At 42.2% G+C, this 18,262-nt stretch overlaps 1 protein-coding gene across 2 annotated transcripts in view; it reads right to left on the bottom strand.

Moving 5' to 3' along the window:
- ctbp2a (C-terminal binding protein 2a) overlaps positions 1-17,188 on the bottom strand; it is a 58,619-nt gene extending 41,431 nt beyond the window's left edge. Inside the window, exon 1 of one of the 2 annotated variants that reach the window (XM_034552336.1) lies at positions 16,801-17,176. The gene's annotated coding sequence lies outside the window, so the exon portion shown is untranslated. Of the gene's footprint in view, positions 1-16,800 lie in introns of both variants that reach the window. The other variant, XM_034552335.1, reaches the window with a different exon arrangement.
- Between the last annotated feature and the right edge of the window lie 1,074 nt (positions 17,189-18,262).

The raw sequence follows: 18,262 nt of genomic DNA on the forward strand, positions 1-18,262 counted from the left end.
TTTGTACAACAACATGAGCTGGTTATACAATATCAGGGTGGGAATAAAATGATGCTATCACACAGAACATTATTGTGCAATCCAGTACAAACTAGATTTCTAAAGGCGTCTATTTTTGTAGAAACAGCATCCAAGATTTCATGTAAAGCATTATTGTATCAGTAGATTATATGCGGGAGGGCTGAACGGTAATTCAGTATTAACATTTATCTTTTTACAAACAGGATCCTGGTCTGCTGTCGACATGTAAATGCTTTATTGCAAAGTTTTGGTTGACATACAAAATAAATGAAACAAAGTTAATGCAGCCGAACACAAATGTGATGATTAATTTGATATGATGATGATGATTTTGACTTTAACACCAAGCCCTATAATAAAAATCCGTAGAGGCTTGTATTCCCCGAACCTCAACATTCACTCAAACAATCAAACACGACATTTCATCACTTCTGTTCTCACCGATGGTCTCAACTGAAGGGATGGCAACACCTCTCCGTCTTAGAAGAACGGCCTGCTCAGCAGTTTTTGAGAGCAACATTTGACCAAATACCCAAATCTGTGGTATACATGACTTAATTTCCATAGATTAATTCCATAGATTTGACTCGTGCAAGAAGGGGGGGGGGGGGGGTCGACTCTGCTATGCGGGTTGAAAAGTCAACAGCAACTTTGAGAATAGCTCTCAGGCAGAGGAGAGAAGTACAGTTATGCTTCTAGCATTGTTACTTGACTAAGTGCTGTTATGTAATTTAACAATCAGGGGATTGACCTGAGATGAAATGTGTGCTCAGTGCTGCTGGAGGAGAGGAAGAGAAAGAGGAGAAAGTCACATACACACATGCATGCAAACAATAGAAACACACAACTCCAGGGATCGACCGGCTCGTTGTACAGAGAGGGCAGTCTCTCTCTCTCTCTCTCTCTCTCTCTCTCTCACACACACACTCACTCACTCGTATGTGAATGTTACCAAGTCAGACCGTGACCAAAGAGACTGTTGTCTGATCTGAGGAATGTTGCGCAACATTCTTGGTGCGGCGAGTTTTTGTTGCGTCTTTTATGAACCAGGGTTTTGACTTCGAAAAACATGCATCACAACAATGTCTGAAGGTCTTATTCGAGCTACAGTATGATTTATGACAAACACATATGACATTCAGTTCACACCGTTTCTGCATTACAGCCAATCCGTAGATGTTGTTTTGTAATTACATCTCGCCTTTCTACATTGATGCATTTCATGCGCTGCAGGACTCTGGTCTTGAGAAATAATGGGCAAATGACTTGAGGTGTTATGTAATAGTTAGTTGCGGTCACATATAGTCAAAGATGGACATTTCCATGCTATGCAGGAAGTGACACTTTACCAGCAGTAAGATGGTTGAAAACATTATCCCACCAGCAACAGTTGTATTGGGCTGCAAGCGCGTGAAGTTGCCCAGTAAAGCTTTAACCTGAATAAATAATTGAAATGGCAATCACTTAAAAAGTAAGGCTCTTGGTACAGAGTTGTCAACACTGTGGCAGACATACACCACATATGTGCTCCCACGGCTTCTCTACTGTGTCTCAAAAACAGAAGTGCAATTTTCATGAAAATGACACAAAAGAAATTGTGAATGCCGCGCCAGGCGTTACATTGCATTGTTGCAGCTGTTGCATCACTCCAAGAAGTTATGAATTCATACACCGCTTTCCCATTGGCACCCTGTACATCAAGACATTTCACGAGCAAAAAAGAGCCAGTTTTACACTTCAGAAACATATCTCTCTTTCGGCTCTTTGTGTTACATTACATCTCCCTCCCTCGCACTCTTTCTTTTCTACTCCTTTTGTGATGAAAAGCCCCTATAACAAGGCAGGCAGCCCATGAGATGTTGTTTAGGTTGGTAATAGCACAGAAGACACAGAGGGAGAGAAGAGAAAGTGAAAAAGGTCCTTTTTCTGACTGAGGCCATCTCTCAGAGGAGCCCTCTCGCCAGATTAAGAAACCTGTGGGTTTGGCTTAAGGTGAAAAGGCACCGAATGAAGTAAAGCTGCAGCTTTGAATGTGTCTTAACATGTGTTTGACTAAAATATCTTCACTTCAAGGCAAAATAAGAACATTTTGCGCTTTCTTTTTTTAGATCAGCCGAGCTTCCAGCCCTTGACCTCAGTGAACTAGTTTAACTATGTGAACTTGGTGACTACCGGTCCACACACACACACACTAACACACGCACACACACAAAAAAGACTAAGCTGCGCAAAAATGGAGTTTGTAGTCAAAGAATCAAGCTGAAAGGAAACCTGATGCCCTCAAGATGAACTGGAAGAAACCCTTTTTACTCCTTTTCATATTTTATTGTTTGAATATCTTTGTTTTAAGTGAAGCCTTGTCTGTACTGCCTTGCGCTTCACATGTTATCCCTTTGAGGTAATAGTTGTGAACTATTAGTAAATTAATAAATTAGAAATTAGTAAATTTCTTGCGGAGTTAGATGAGAAGATTGATACCACTCTCATGTCTGTTCAGTCAATATGAAGCTGCAACCAGCAGCCACTTAGCTTAGCTTAGCTTAGAAGCTGGAAACCGCTAGCCTGCCTTGAAATTCACAATATCTGCCTACCAGGGCCTCCATATCTCAACAATTAACACATTGTATCTTGTTTGTAAGAGAGTGTAAATCCACCCAAAAAGGGTTTTAAAAAATGAAAGTCTGGCACATAACGGCAGAATAAGGTTAGTTTTTTCTTCCAGTTTTGATGCTAAACTAAGCTAACCTCTGTTAGCTTCAAATCTAACACAAAACATCTTCTCATCTTACACTTGGCAGGAAAGAGTGCATCTCTCATAATATCGACTTATTCCTTTAACAATTGAAGTGAATCTAGTTCAATGGACACAAGTTGCAGTGAAATCTCATTAAAGGACCCTTACAATCAACATTTTGGGGGAGAATTGTGTCGCAGCTGCCCAAAGTAAATGCTTAAGAGGCTATGATTTATGTCCCTGAAAGTGCAAGATAGCAGAAAAAGAACAAGCAGAGAGGGGACGGTGGTTATGGTTTCTTTTCTCTCATTAATCGGATAGTTGGGGCTCCTAGGGGCACGTAAAGCTGTCGCTCAGACCGCTGATTTACACATTCCTCCTCGCGACCAGCCTCTTTCTTACTCCAACACTCCCTGTCTAAATACACCCGTTACTGACAACTACAGCTCTCTTCCTTCTACCTCTCCATCATCATCACTATCCCCCAAGTCTGCCAGTCCATCTGTGCCTCTCGATGTATCCGTTTACATCCTTTTGCATGTCCTGTCAGCCTCTGGCAGATATCGTCCATTCTCATTCCCCATTTCTCCTTCATGTCGCCTTTTCTCTCTCTCAACCATTTTCCCATCCTCCCCCTTCCCTCTCCATCCCTCCCTCCCTCCCTCCTCCTCTCACATTCTCGCCATCTTTCTCTCCTCTCCAACTCTAAATGAAATGAGACTGCAGCAGCACTAACTGCTAACTTGGGCTAATGCACAATTTTGTAATAATGCCTATTCGTGTAAGTCACCCGGGAAACGCATAATGGAGACATTATAGTGCATGGCAGCCGGTTAGCCTAACCCAGTGAGGCTTTCGGCATGGCCTGCATTCCTCCTCTCTCCAGCTCCTTATATCTAATGAACTAAAACAAAGTCTGGCACAGATAATCTCCACCAGAAGAATCTATTTGTTTCACAAAACAGGCCACTGAAGACTTAGAATCCATGTTTAAATTAAAGAAAATAGCATTGCAGACGTGTCTCCTGATATTTGTTGTCCCTTACCTGGTAACTTAAATACTGAATTTACTCATCTGTAAAAACACACAAGCAATCACACCAAAACCTGTGGTACTTAGGCTGAAAGACAAAAGGCTGTTTCCAAGATGCTTTTATTGTGGTAATAAATCTGTCTTTTCTACTTTCCTATTAAAAGGGGGGGGGGGGGACACACCACCACTGAGCTCCAAACTACAGACACATTAAACTTGCATATAACAACAATTCTTCAAGGCCACCCTGGGCCAGTTGGATGAGACCAAACTGTTTTGTGATGAGTGGTAGACAAGATAATTAAAATGAATTAAGGAGACCTTTTGATGCTCACTGCTAAGTAGGATGTGCATTAGGCTGGTTCACTGATATGTTGTCATGGAAGCAAACATGATTGTCTCTTCCTCTGTAATAATCTTCAGAACTGAAGGTCCCACCTTACCAAACATACCATCATCATGTTGTACTGCTTGGAACGTTTTGTCGGCAGCTGGTTTGGTTCATTTAGTGTGAAGGTTGTGATTCGAGGTCTGGTGGGAACTAAAGAACCGAAATATGAGTCTTAGTCCTCTTTCAAGTGAACTCATTTAAATTGGTTTGGAAATATTGTGCGAGTGGATATGTGATTTTAGTAGGAATTCAAAAGTTAAACCACTAATTAGAAGTGAAACGATGAAATGATTATTATTAACAAATGATAGCTTTGGTCACGTTTTAAACAAAAATACAAAAGAAATCTTTCAAATTTTTTATTTTTTTAAAACTCAGATACAAACTATTAGAATCTCTATTTCGTTGCGCATTATGTCCATGAAACGGTGTCCAAACAGACGCAGCACTGGGCACTTGCGACATTTTGAGTTGAACCTCGGGTGAGTGTTCTTTACGATATTTCCTTGTTTTATTTTTTTTTACATAAATAAGGATAATAAGCAGGCTGGAAGGAAATCCCCAGGGAGCTCAAAATGTTCCACTTGCAACAAAGTATGTCATATTATTTCCAGTAAATCACAATATAAAACGTGTTTCAATTTTTTTTAAAGAGTGAACGTCAGAAGACAGCAAGTAACGACCATCCTTCAACTGGTTACATCTCCAATCTGATCTGGAGCTCACAGCTGGTAGGTACGTGGTTTGTTTACACTCTCTCTGTTGCCAAGTTCTCTGTCATCATTACGATGGGTGGTTAAATTATTCCTTGTTCAGCTCGACCTAAATATACATTTTATTCTCAATCAATAAAAAGTGATGTTGTGTGACTCCCATCACGTGGTGCATTCGGTGCACGTGAGGCAGACAGCTGCGCTAATGCTGCTTTTTATTCACAATCAAACATACATTTTTACATTTGAATATCAGTTTTCTTTGTGTGCCATTAACAAATTGTAGTCAACGGCCAGCCTACGGAAACTATAATCAGTTGGTGTCTTCGCCATCTCACCTTGTTTTTCCTCAGCTAACGGCTCATTAATATGAGACCAGAGAGACCTTATCATTTAGCACAAGTCACAAACAATTAAGTTCCATTTGCTCAAAATATATGTAACCTAATGCTCCCTGATTTCTAACACCTCTCCAGAGTGAAATGTGTAAAACCATTTTGCTGCATCATGATAGAAACCCCAAGAAAAGAGCAAAGACGAGCGACAAAAATGCAATTATATTTTAGGGCTATAGAATAATTATTCCTCGGGGAGATGAACCCTCAAATGAAAAAATTAAATGAAAAAATGAATGTGTTGTAACAGAGCCATTCTCTTAAAAACTCCCCCAACCAATCGCTGATTGGAGAAAGACACAGCATTACTATCGAGGAGAGACTATTAAAACTGTATCTGGGTCGAAGGGTGGGCTCGTAAAGGCAAACACATAATAAATAAATACCTTATTTTCTACGTCGACATGATCACTGCCAGTTTTAATTGTTGAACCTGAAAATCTGTCTTTTCCTACCAATTAACGTCTGAGTACTTGATGCATATGCAACAACTGTAAAAGCAATTAAACTGCAAATTAACTGTAGCGATGAGTTCACGATGAGAGTTCAAACGCTAATATTTGAAATGAGCTTTTGTTCGCAATTTCTAGAAGGAGCAAAACCATGATGCAGACAAGAAATCCTCCCGACAAGAGATCCTGCTCAACCCGTGGTCATATATGACCATCATTTAATTCAATGGCATGTTGAAGTTCAAAGATATTTACAACATAGAATAATGGATTACATGCAACGCAATTTGTGTTTTTTAAATAATTTTGGGTACAGGTGTAATAGTACACAGTTTAGGCCAAAAATGCAAACCAAAATAATGTCATTCTGTTTTAAAACTGTCTATTTCAAAAGTATTTTTCTTGGCATGCGTGGAATACATTCAAAACTGTGAGGTCTACCTGGATGATTCGTGCTAACATATCAACTTTTTCAATATGCAATATTACAACTGAGTTTCAGTGTTGATACAAACGGTATTTAGTATTTTTGTCAATATCTTAGTTAGGAGTGTTTGCCTTAACAAAAGCAGCCAAGGAGATTTTTTTTTTTTAATTTTAAGTAACACTAAGAATGTAAGTTTGTAAAGCAAACGTTGACTTTCTTGACAGTGGAGCTGAGCTATGGAGAAAATCAAATATCACAATATCTTTTACAAATACCTCCGTATAGATACTGTAACGATACTATAGGGTTGGCCATTGGTGTTTTACATATTACACATCACTGTTTACTGTAATGCAGCCTTTAAAATCAGGAAAAGACAACACTTAAGCCGTGTGACAATATCCAAAATATAACACAATAACAATATAATATCGATACATTGCTCAGTCCTACTTGACCGCTTTCAATTCTCCAGGTTTTGAGGTTCGACCCCCAGCCCGTACTGGTCTTGAGTACAAACTCAAATTGAGCCCTAGACTGACAAACATTTCTTGCATACATGGCAATTTCCTAGCTGAACATTTTGAAGTGTGATATGAAGGTCCAGAGGCTTCTCGTCAGGTTCCTTAACAGCAAACTACGCATGAGGCTAGTAGACTGTAAGTTAGTTGAGTAAACGGGGTTGAGGAAAGGGCTAAGCTCGCCCCAGAGGCAGACTCGCCGTGAGCTGAACGCCGCTGACCTAGATTAATACCAACCACAGCAGCGCCAGGACTATAACACACCCCGGTTTCCTGTATCCTGCCTTTCTGTCTGTGTGTGAAATGATTCCATCTGTCAGTCTCAGCTGGGCTGTGAGAACACCGCCGAACGCTGCTGCGCCCACACACACACACACACACACACACACACACACACGCCGAAAAACACAGACGTGTCGGCTGGGAACTGGGGCCAAGGTGGGTGTCTGCATCCAGCCTCCAGGGAAGGGCGGGAGGGGGGGTGGGCTGTGAAAAACTCTGCCCAGCATGAAAGGCTGAAGAATGGGGAGCGAGACATGAGATAGCGACTGTGTGGTCGTGATGGTGCGCAGCGAACTATCATATGAAGCAGTGTTTGTTTACGAGGCTTTATAATTGCAGCTATGAAGTCTGTCTGCACTGAACAGTTTGTGTCAGCACCACCTGAAAAGACCTCTTTTCAATGACAGCAGGCTTTATTAGTTTGCTTATAATAAGACCAATTTATCATTGCATACATGCGTGTGTTTCTGTCCATGTCTATGTGCAGGTATGTATGTTTTTATGTAAATATACGCGGATATCAGGCAGGTCTATTACACTGGCATACTTCCCCGGCCAAGGACAGCAGCTGGTATTCAATAGATACCAAACAGAAGAAACAAAGCCAGCCGGCACACCGATCAGCCACCTGTGAGCACACAGAGATGAGACTGAGGGAAAAATGTGACAAGATAAGGGCACAGACAGATTAGGATGCACAACTGATATTCAGAGGAAAAATAAGGGACAGAGAGCTTAGCAGTTGACAAAAAAAAGAGAGCAGAGAAAGGTCAGTGTTGAGGTTTAGCCAAGGGGAAAAAAAGAAACGGACGAGTGGGTGAAAAGTGGAACAAAAAGCTGAGCTCTGAGTCTTTTAAAATATTTCAGTAGTTTTGAAACTCCTCCTGAGGCAGAAAAGACAGCAAAACATATAAAACCACTGTTCCAGTTTATCATCATTTCAGCTTGCTGTATGCAGTGAAATAAAAAGAGTTAAAAGAAAACCTGTCTCATTCTAGACTACGGAGATTAAAACAACAAAACAAACCCGATAACAAAAGAAGAAATGTGGAATATTAACAACACCAGCATAAAGTGACTGGTGCATGGAATTCATAAGATATTTCCCTTGGTACATCAATTTTATGAGAAAGAAAAAAAGATCTTTCCAGCAGTGCTGCATTGACTGCATGCTTGAACGGGATAATAAGACTTTTCTCTTTTGGCTATGCTGCCTTTTTGTTCAGCATGGCTGTAGGTAAAACCTGGACCTGATGCATCAGCAAAATCCTTGACAAGGCAATACCAATTAACTGTAGCTCTGTTATCGTACTAATGCACACTCCCCTATCTCCTGATGGCACGAAACTTCATTATTGGGAACATTTTCACCTTAGGTCAAAAGATGTAGGGAGCTATAAAGAAAAGGGAGCATGTACTTTTTAGTCTGCGAACAAAATCCAGTTCAGTCAATGTGTTATATTTATTATGGAGAGTTGTGTCTCTGCTTGACATGTCGGGAAGTACAAAGAATTAAAAAAAGATGTTGAAAAATTGCAGCATACGCGTGTATAATGCCTTAAAATAGCATTTGCCAAAGCCGTCTGAAAACCCCCAGGGACACTATTTCTAACCTCACACAGAGTCCCAAGGGGAGTACTCACAGAGGACTGAGTAGGAGGGCCCGAGAGTCTGTGGCTTCTCTCGGGCTCAGTGAAACATTAACCCACAGTAAATCCTTTTTGTTTACGAATCAAACATTTCCATACGGGTGAAAATCAAACGCGAACAAGCTGACAAGTTGAAAAGCCAACCGTCCCACTGAGCTTCTCAGCAGTCAGGAATCAAAGAATTAGCCTCGGGCTCGCCAAACATTGGTAATATCCATATTCATAATGGAGATAGCTGAGGCGATAAGCCCCCATCGCTCAGCTACCGTCACTCTCTTTGTCAACACTTCCATAACTGTTCGCAGCGAGTAGATAATATGCCACTTTTCACCACAGATGAGAAGCAGGACGACAGCTCATCCTGTTGATCTTTCTCTACAGCAACAAGTGGATAAATGCTTTATGACATTGTGTACGCGCGCGTGAGTGTTTATGACGCTCTGTAGCAGCAACCATGCTGGTGTCCCCTGCTCATGCAAGTCAATGTGATGCGCAGTCTCTCACTTAAACAGTGTGGTTGAGGAGTCAAATGGTTTCATGGACATCTGCCAAATTTCCCTGTTTGGACTCCTGCCAGTATTTATGCAAACAAAGAGGCTGTTAGACGCATGACAGAGAGGTATGTAGACACACCTGGATTACAAGGATTAATTTACGACATTGAAAAAAAAAAGATTGGGCTATCCTATTGCGACCCAATCGCACCAGCATCAAACACCAGTGAAACAGCCCAGCGAAATTCATTCACTGCAATTTGAATCGCCACCATCAGTGGAGTTGCTTCAGGGGGCAGTAAATCCACAAATATTGTTCACACAGGTTCAATTTTGGTAAACTTTAACACACAACTTCACAATAGCTATTGTGCCGTCTTTGACAGAGCTGGAGAGTCATAGCTTAATAAGCCTGTGTTGCATCCTCTACTTTCATTCAACCTCCTCTGTTGGAGTTACCTCGCCAGATAGAACCGTTTACAATTCACATAATTTCTGCTGCGACCAGGCCTTCTTTGTTCTTCTTACATATGTATAATATGTAACGGTGACATTATAATAATTAGTCATTAAACAGGACTTTTGAGCAAGTTATCACACCTTTTTAAACACAATAAAAACATATCTCACTACCAATTAAGGAGTCAATATATATATATATAGTATATATAGATATATATACTGTATATATAGATATAGAGGCTACCACGTCTATGGTTTAACCATGTCTACCAGAGTGTGTGTGTGTGTGTGTGTGTGTGTGTGTGTGTGTGTGTGTGTGTGTGTGTGTGTCGAAGCGGAGCCGTCACACCCGACCTCTGGCTCCTCCTCAGATAAACACTGTTAGCGCGTAAGCACTCTCCACTTTTAGCCGCCGGCTCGCGTTTACAGGTCGAGAGCCATTGAGATGCAATCAAAATGGATAACAGGCTAAAATTCAATACAAATTTGTATGTAATGGCATTAATCAATTGCCCTGTGCCCATACAATGTAAAAGCTACAGAGCAAGCAGGACTATGAGACCGAAGACTCCACAAGCTGGTCAAAGTCCAGGGAGATCCATGGAACTTGTGGCTGACTACTATAACAAAGCAGCTCATAATAAACCATGGACTCGTCGCCTCACTACAGGGTTGCCCAGCCAGAGCCCCAGGGGCCACATCTCGACTGGCACTCAAACTCTGCCACACGGCATCAGCAAGCTCATGAAACAAGCTGTTAAACTTTATCTGCATCATAACCATTGAGATAATGCACCACAGATGCCAGAATAAAAACAAACAAATAAACAGATTTTCCTGAGTTTTTTTATTTCTAGATTTAAGACTATTCTTTGTGCCTATGTGTTAAAATAATCTCCCTGTGGTCATAAAAAAAGAAAGTGATTAATTTTAATTTTTCAAATTCCACATAATCAGTTAATAAAATGAGCTGATGCATCTTCCAGAGCCATTAGAAGTAGCACTCAGACAGTGTGCCTGCATACTGAAAGTGTACATACTCTGCACTACTCCAGATTGAAACATCCTATTAGTCTGCACATTCAAAGGGCCATTAGCATTTAAATATGCAGAAGCTGTGCTCCTTTCAAAATGCCATTTTTACTCTGCTGCAAGGAGAGTTCTCCAGTTGTCATAAACAACTTTTGGGGTTTTTTTCTATTCAAGGACCTTTTCAAATGCCAGGGCCAATCAAACACAACACGACAGGTCTCTGGGTGAGAAAAGAAAAAAAAAATACAGCTCAGAGGACAGAGAAGAAAAGCGGACTCAACATGCATATTCATGTGGTTGGAAGGTTCAATGACGGCTGTCTCTGTATTGTGAGGAGTGGCAAAACAGTTTGTGTGATAGGAGACAGTTAAAAAAAAAAAGTACGCTTTTAACTCCTTTCACCTGCTCACCGTGTCTAAATGTCAATGTCTGTGTTACCACCAGTGACTCCCAAAACCCCAATTCCAACCCTCCCCCCCCCCTTTCGCCCTGTCAGCAAATTTGGGCAGAAAAGTTTTCTCTGTGAAGTGGTGCTCAGCAGAATGGCAAACAAACAGAGCCATCTCTCCACTGGCCAGGGCCCACTTCAGCATTTTAGACATCTCTTTCAGTTTACAGCTTTCCTAACATCAGCAGGACGGATCCTCCTGACACAAGTCTATGTCAGCTGGACTGGAATAGGGGCTCTGCTGAGACACAATGGACCCCTTCCTCCTCCTCCTCCTCCTCCTCTTCCTCCTCATGCCCACCTCCCTCCTGAGACGCTGATGCAGGAGTGAGTTAGTAGGAAGGAAGGAACAAAAAAAGAAAGAGGAACTAAAAACACAATATAAATATGCCTGTACTTTCAGTCTGGTCTATATATATATATATATATATATATATATATATATATATATATACATACATACATACACACACACACACAAGTGTGTAATCCTCTTCAGCAAACTTTGCCTGCACGCCCCACTGGTATCTTGCTTTCTATCCGTGTCTGTCTTTCTCTCTCCTTCACTTCCTGCCTCTCTTCATTAGTCTCTGTCTCTCCTCTCTGGCTCCAGCAAGGCACAGCCATCCAGGAGGACATTATTAGCTGTCAGCATTAACAACCAGCGTCGCCGCAACAGCCGGTTTCATAACAATGCTCAAGGAAAGCCTCGCCTCTGCCCCAGCGAGAGGATCAGGCAGTCAGGACAGCCTGCTGCGTGCAGATGGTGCTTTGTCTCTGCTAGTTCCTGCAAAAGTGACACGCGGACACAAACACGAGCACACAGTTGCATGCGCACATAGTTGAAAGACGGTGGCACTATTCATTCCTAATCCTCTGTGGTTTGCATGTAAGTTAATGACAGGTGTTTAAAGCTCTTGCAATGCCAAGAGAAGGTGAGTGGGAGAAGATTAACCTTCTTTTTTTCTTCTTCTTTCTGCTGGCAAACACACGGACATGCTTTTCTGTGTTGGAAAGAGAGTGTATTACATGCCTATTAAATCTGCCGACTTTGCCCCTTCATCCATCGTTGCACCATCTATCTCTGGCATAATGCAGTTGAGAGCAATTAGGACTTCTTAGTAGGAAAACAGCCAGTCATTAAGGAGGAGCAGGGACGACACAGTGTGATGGTTTACACCAGGTGGGAGGGTATTAGACAGCCAAGTGGTGTGAGCAAGCTCCCATGGTCATAAACACAGGGAACAGTAAACATCTTCAACTGCCGCCAAGCGCCTTCCTACAATACCATAATGAGTTCATAATCGAGAGAGAAATGCTCGTTTATGCATCCACAACATTGGCCTTCTTCACGGCAGACCCTCAAGCACAGGTGTCACCATTAACATTAAAGATGGCTGCGCTCTGCTCGAGTGTCTCAGTGAGCCGGCGAGTAAAATATTCAGCCATCCCTAATTTGAGTATTTATACCTTTGCCTGCTGCGACATGTCAAGATGTCTTCATGTGCAAAAAAAACAAAACTTTCACCGTACTTTTAATAACATTATATAGGCGAGATTTTCCAAACAACAAAAATTGACAGCAATTTTGATAGTCAAACACTGGTTTCAAGATTTCAAATGTGTGGTGCTTAACTTTTTTATGAAATGATCATTGGAAATGTAATATCTTTGGGGGGGTTTTAATTACTGGAATGATACCCTGGGCTCTTGGGATTTCTGATTGGCATTTTTTCACCATCTTCTGCTTGAAGACTAATTGATTCATCAAAACATAGCGGATCAATTATGAAAAAATAAATACAAAAAAAAAAACATAATTTGCCTCCTTTAATGACACATCAATGTGAATTTTAACTCCAATGAGGGAAATCTTCAAAGATGAAAGATCTTAAAGAATTAAGATCAAAGCTTGCTCTTAATTTTCTACACATGCTGCCTGCACACTATATTTACAAGATTCCCATTGAACGCTTTCATGTGAACACTCACTGACGCAATGTGCAGGGAAATGATGCAGCAGCGATCAGACACTACAAACATAATGCTCATCTTATACTAAGAACAGCAGAACCTAATCAGTTTGGATTAAATATGTAAGAATTGGCAACAACTTGTGGATATGATTCTGCAGTTTCATATTTGGTTGTTTACTTAAAAACCTGAATGCTTTCAAATACAGCAGTGGACTAAAGTGCTGGTGGTGTGGCCACTATGCCAGCTGAACTGGAAATGACTATTAAATACATTATTTGGGATTGGCTAATCTTAAAAACAGGCTTGTGGGATGCCGATGAGGCGACAGAGAGATGTTGTGACTGCATAAAAAAAGAAAAAAAAAGACTGCACTTAAGAGCAAACTACGGAGGAGATAACCTTTTCTTCATACTGTGTATATCATAACAAAGGGGGGCGAGTCGTGCACATGGAATCTTCAATGCACAATGGAAACATGTCCTATCAGGGAGGAGAATCAGACACCTGCTGCAGTCAACATCCACTCTCCCAAAACGATCCTTCACAACCACAAACAAATACGGACTCAGAAGCAACCAGGACACAACAGAGCAAGTTTTAACAAGCAAGAAACAGGTGCAGAATATGTGTGAAGTGCAGCAATTACAGCAGAATATAAAATGTCTGTTCTTTCATACAGTATCGCTGCTCAAAAGAATAACTGAAGTACGATTGTTACCTCATCGTAAAGGCCCCTGAAGCACACAGTTCTCAATTTCCAAAGTGCACTACTTCACAGAACAAGCTTTGTTTTCAACATCAAAGCCTCAATGCTATTTGAGAATTAAGTTTTAAGATGACTAAAGATCTGCGCAAGAGAAAAAACATTCCTCTTTCACTCTTTTTTTTTAAACAAAGAACAATGTTTCACATTAAAATATTCTATTTTGAAACTAAGAAGAAGATTAAAAAAAAAAAAGCTAAACTGGCTGATTGGCTACAATGTTATGCAGCCAAACTCGTAAATAAAGAAAAGCAGCAAACTAAGATTTACTTGGGGGAAAGATTCAATCGCAGCCCCATCAAAAGCCCTGTGGTGTAAGGTTGTAAAGCGACATGTCTGAGTGACATATCCCTTGCAGATGGCACAGTGGACTCTCACAGCCATTACCTCCTCTCCACAATGCACAGCACAATCCTCTCAAACCAACTCCTATGGGAACTTTTACAAGCAGTTAGTGGCCCGGCCATTATGGGAATACTCAGAAGAGTTCAGAAGAGCTATTTCGGCAGCGTCCAAATGACTGTGTTAAATAGAGTATTATGCTCTGCGAATATGATTAACCAATTGTAATTGCTTCGCTTCTGTGACTTCCAAACAGGCAGCCAGCATACGACTCAGACTGTGCTCTTCCTCTTTATAAAGTAAGCATGCCAACAAAATAACAAAAAAAGGACATGGTAGTCTAAACATAACTTTGCATTCTCTGTCCAAAGAAAACCGCGTGCCAAAAAAATATGCTCGCGAGGAGCGAGAGAAGGCACCTGTCCTTTCAAACCCATCATCTCGTCCTGCGCTGGTGCACGTGCTCCCCTTGATTGCCTCTCTGCTGCAACGCCATCCGCGCACGCGCGCGCATATATCTATCCTGCACAGCAGATCAGCCATGTACAACAGTGCTCTCTACAAGCACAAATCATGTTAGTGATCACAGTACGCCGACTCCACCAGTCACTGGGGAAGATCTTTGGAGGCAAATGAGACTCCTGATTTCGAACACACACACACACACACACACACACACACACACACACACACACACACACACACACACACACACACACACACACACACACACACACACACACACACACACACACACACACACACACACACACACACACACACACACACACACACACACACACACACACACACACACACACACACACACACACACACACACACACACACACACACACACACACACACACACACACACACACACACACACACACACACACACACACACACACACACACACACACACACACACACACACACACACACACACACACACACACACACACACACACACACACACACACACACACACACACACACACACACACACACACACACACACACACACACACACACACACACACACACACACACACACACACACACACACACACACACACACACACACACACACACACACACACACACACACACACACACACACACACACACACACACACACACACACACACACACACACACACACACACACACACACACACACACACACACACACACACACACACACACACACACACACACACACACACACACACACACACACACACACACACACACACACACACACACACACACACACACACACACACACACACACACACACACACACACACACACACACACACACACACACACACACACACACACACACACACACACACACACCCTACTGCGTGATACCATGAATATTAAAGCACCGGTTTTGCATTTTCTTGGCATTCTCCTGCTCGGCGATGAGTCAAAAAGGCCCGAGAGGAGCCGTCACGTACATCGCGATGCCGCGTGTGACGCGTTCGTCTCCGGAGGCCAGCTTTCATGTCACATAACGCACGCGGGCCACAAGGACGCGAGAGGAAGTTCAACCCCCAGCGGAGTTTAAAGGCGGCGGACCAGGGGGAAGGAGAGAGAGGCGGACAGGGAGGGCGGTGTTGCAGGTGGGAGGGGGGAAAAAGAAAAATCCCAGCATGCAATGACTTTTCTAATCCATACTGGATCTGTTTCCAGCAACTCATTTGTGTTGAGGTTAGGACACTTGAGATTATCAAATGTTCTAGAATAGTCCCGCAAACATTCGCCACCGGAAGGTTGTGGGCTACGACCAGCGGACACCATTAACAAAGGCCTTTTCTCCGCGGGCAGGCGCCACTCTGAGTTCCCCTGCCTGTTGTGACAATGCCCACAGGGGGAGAGCAGATGTCCTTTGCCAGCAGCACATCTGCATACAGCCTCAATCCCCACCCCTTCTCTGGCCAGACAATGGAGCCGCCCTCCTCCTCCTCCTCCTCCTCCTCTACTTGAATCTTTCTTCCACTGGAGCCTCCAAATGCAGTATTAAAAAAAAGAAAGAAAGGAAAGAAGAAGAAGAAGAAGAAGAGTGGGGAGAGTTGGTAACCAATGCCCACTCTCTGCTTGTCAAAACGGTGAAATGGGAAAGAACATCCTCCTCTATCAAAATGTGCATGCGCTCACGTGGACGCATGATTGGGTCCCTAATTAAGCCCTCATTAATTAGTAGGCCACAGAAGTTCAAACAGGATTTATTTGGTTGTGCACACGCCGGAAACTAAAATGTTGCAACCCCCCCCCCTCCCCCCCCCCCACCCCGCCCAAAAAAAACCAACACACTTGTGCCAAACTTTTGATCAAACTCTTTAAGTCTCTTGAGATTTCAAATGTATTTTTGAAAAGTACCCCACCAATATTTAGAACAACAGCAACCCCTCTTAGCTGGATCTTTGTGTTCCCCTGTAAGCTGCCCGGCTCACGAGGAACTTAATGAACCCCCTTCCCTCATCCCTGTGAAGTGTGTCGGCTAGCCGTCGACTCCCAGCGCCGCTCGACCCTCCTCGCCGATGGCGCAGGGACACATGGGCAGCAGCGCGGGCACACACGGAAATATTTTACACCACCTTTTTTTTTTTTCTCCTTCTTTTTGTTGTTGTTGCAATAATCTTGAATTCCTACCTCGACTGGATGTTTACTGAGAGTTCACACGTCGGCTTTGGGGGCTCCAGGAATAGCGTCGCACGCTACGCATTTTCAAATTCGCTTGTTACCTCGGGATTTAGAAAAAAAAAATGATCCACCTTTTTAGATGTCATGAAAAAAAAAAAAAAAAAAAACTTAATCCTGAACGCAACGGGACAATCTCCGGCGCCGGGGAAAAACGGTGCCCGGTGTCGTTTTTGTTTTTTTTAACCGGGGGGGAAGTCGCGTCGGCTGTCGGTGTGCCTGGTTATCCCGCTGTTTACTTATACGGTTCATAAACACTCCTATTCTTTTCCTCCTGCCAGAATTGAGAGGTGTGTATCAGTTTGCTTTTCCTTTTTTTTTTTCTCTCTCGCTTTTTTGAGTGAGGCGGAGCCTTTGCCCACTTCTCCCTCACTCACACACGCACACGCGCGCACACACACGCGCGCACACACACTCTCACACACACACACACACAGAAAAACACACACGAGGGACTTGCAGTTGATGGAGATGGAACAGTGGGACATTATGAGAAAGGCGATTTGTGATTGTGTTATCTATCTTTTTAGACTCGATTGTGTTTTTTTTTTCCTTCCCCCGACTCAGTTTGAGTAATTTAAAGTCTGATTGGCCAATCTGATGCAATTAGAGCTTTCAAAATATTAGCTTATTTCAGAAAAAGAGACCAGGCAATCATTTTGAATCTATATCAATACAATACAGATGTGTTATGTTGGTTTCTATAAACAGAGCCGTAGCTACTAAGGTCATGTATTTATTTATTTTGTTGGCAGTTTTGCGTACTATTTGTGTAGACTTCCACCTAACTTCTACATTACTGAATTTAGCGACAGTGTTAAAACCTGAGGCAAGTCTTTAGTCGGTTAAGACTTTATTAATGTGTAAATTACCATTGCCATGAAACATCTGTAGCAACCCTCCAATCAAAAGCAGTCAACAAGGCTACATGATTAATTAAGATACCGCTAAGTAGGCGGTCCCTCCACAATAAGCTGTAACCATCCCTTCTCATTTTTGGCCAAATTATTAAACATAACTATCAATGCTTTTATGTGGGTAGCATATGAATTCATATTTACTGTGCGTACATGAAGAAATTATATATATATATTTTCAGAGTTAGTATTCCAGCAGTTTAAAGCAGCTATACTCAACCACTGGTGGGCCGCACAGCGCCATCTAGTGGACTGCAGGGCTACTGCTAAATGGTTAGATTAAATAAATGTTTACGGTAATTTACAAAGCTAGTTATTTTTATATCTAAATGTGCTCAAGAATTCAAATAATAAAAAAGCACAATTTCAATGAACCGTTACTTTCGAATATCAACACGCCAATACTGACACATCGTCAGGTAGAGAAACACGTGCTTGGCCGCTCTTAGACGGCTAAAGTTCTCGTGAGCAAAAACAATATTGTTTGGGTTTTCTTT

The sequence above is a fragment of the Cyclopterus lumpus genome, chromosome 15, assembly GCF_009769545.1.
Source record: "Cyclopterus lumpus isolate fCycLum1 chromosome 15, fCycLum1.pri, whole genome shotgun sequence".
NCBI lineage: Eukaryota > Metazoa > Chordata > Actinopteri > Perciformes > Cyclopteridae > Cyclopterus > Cyclopterus lumpus.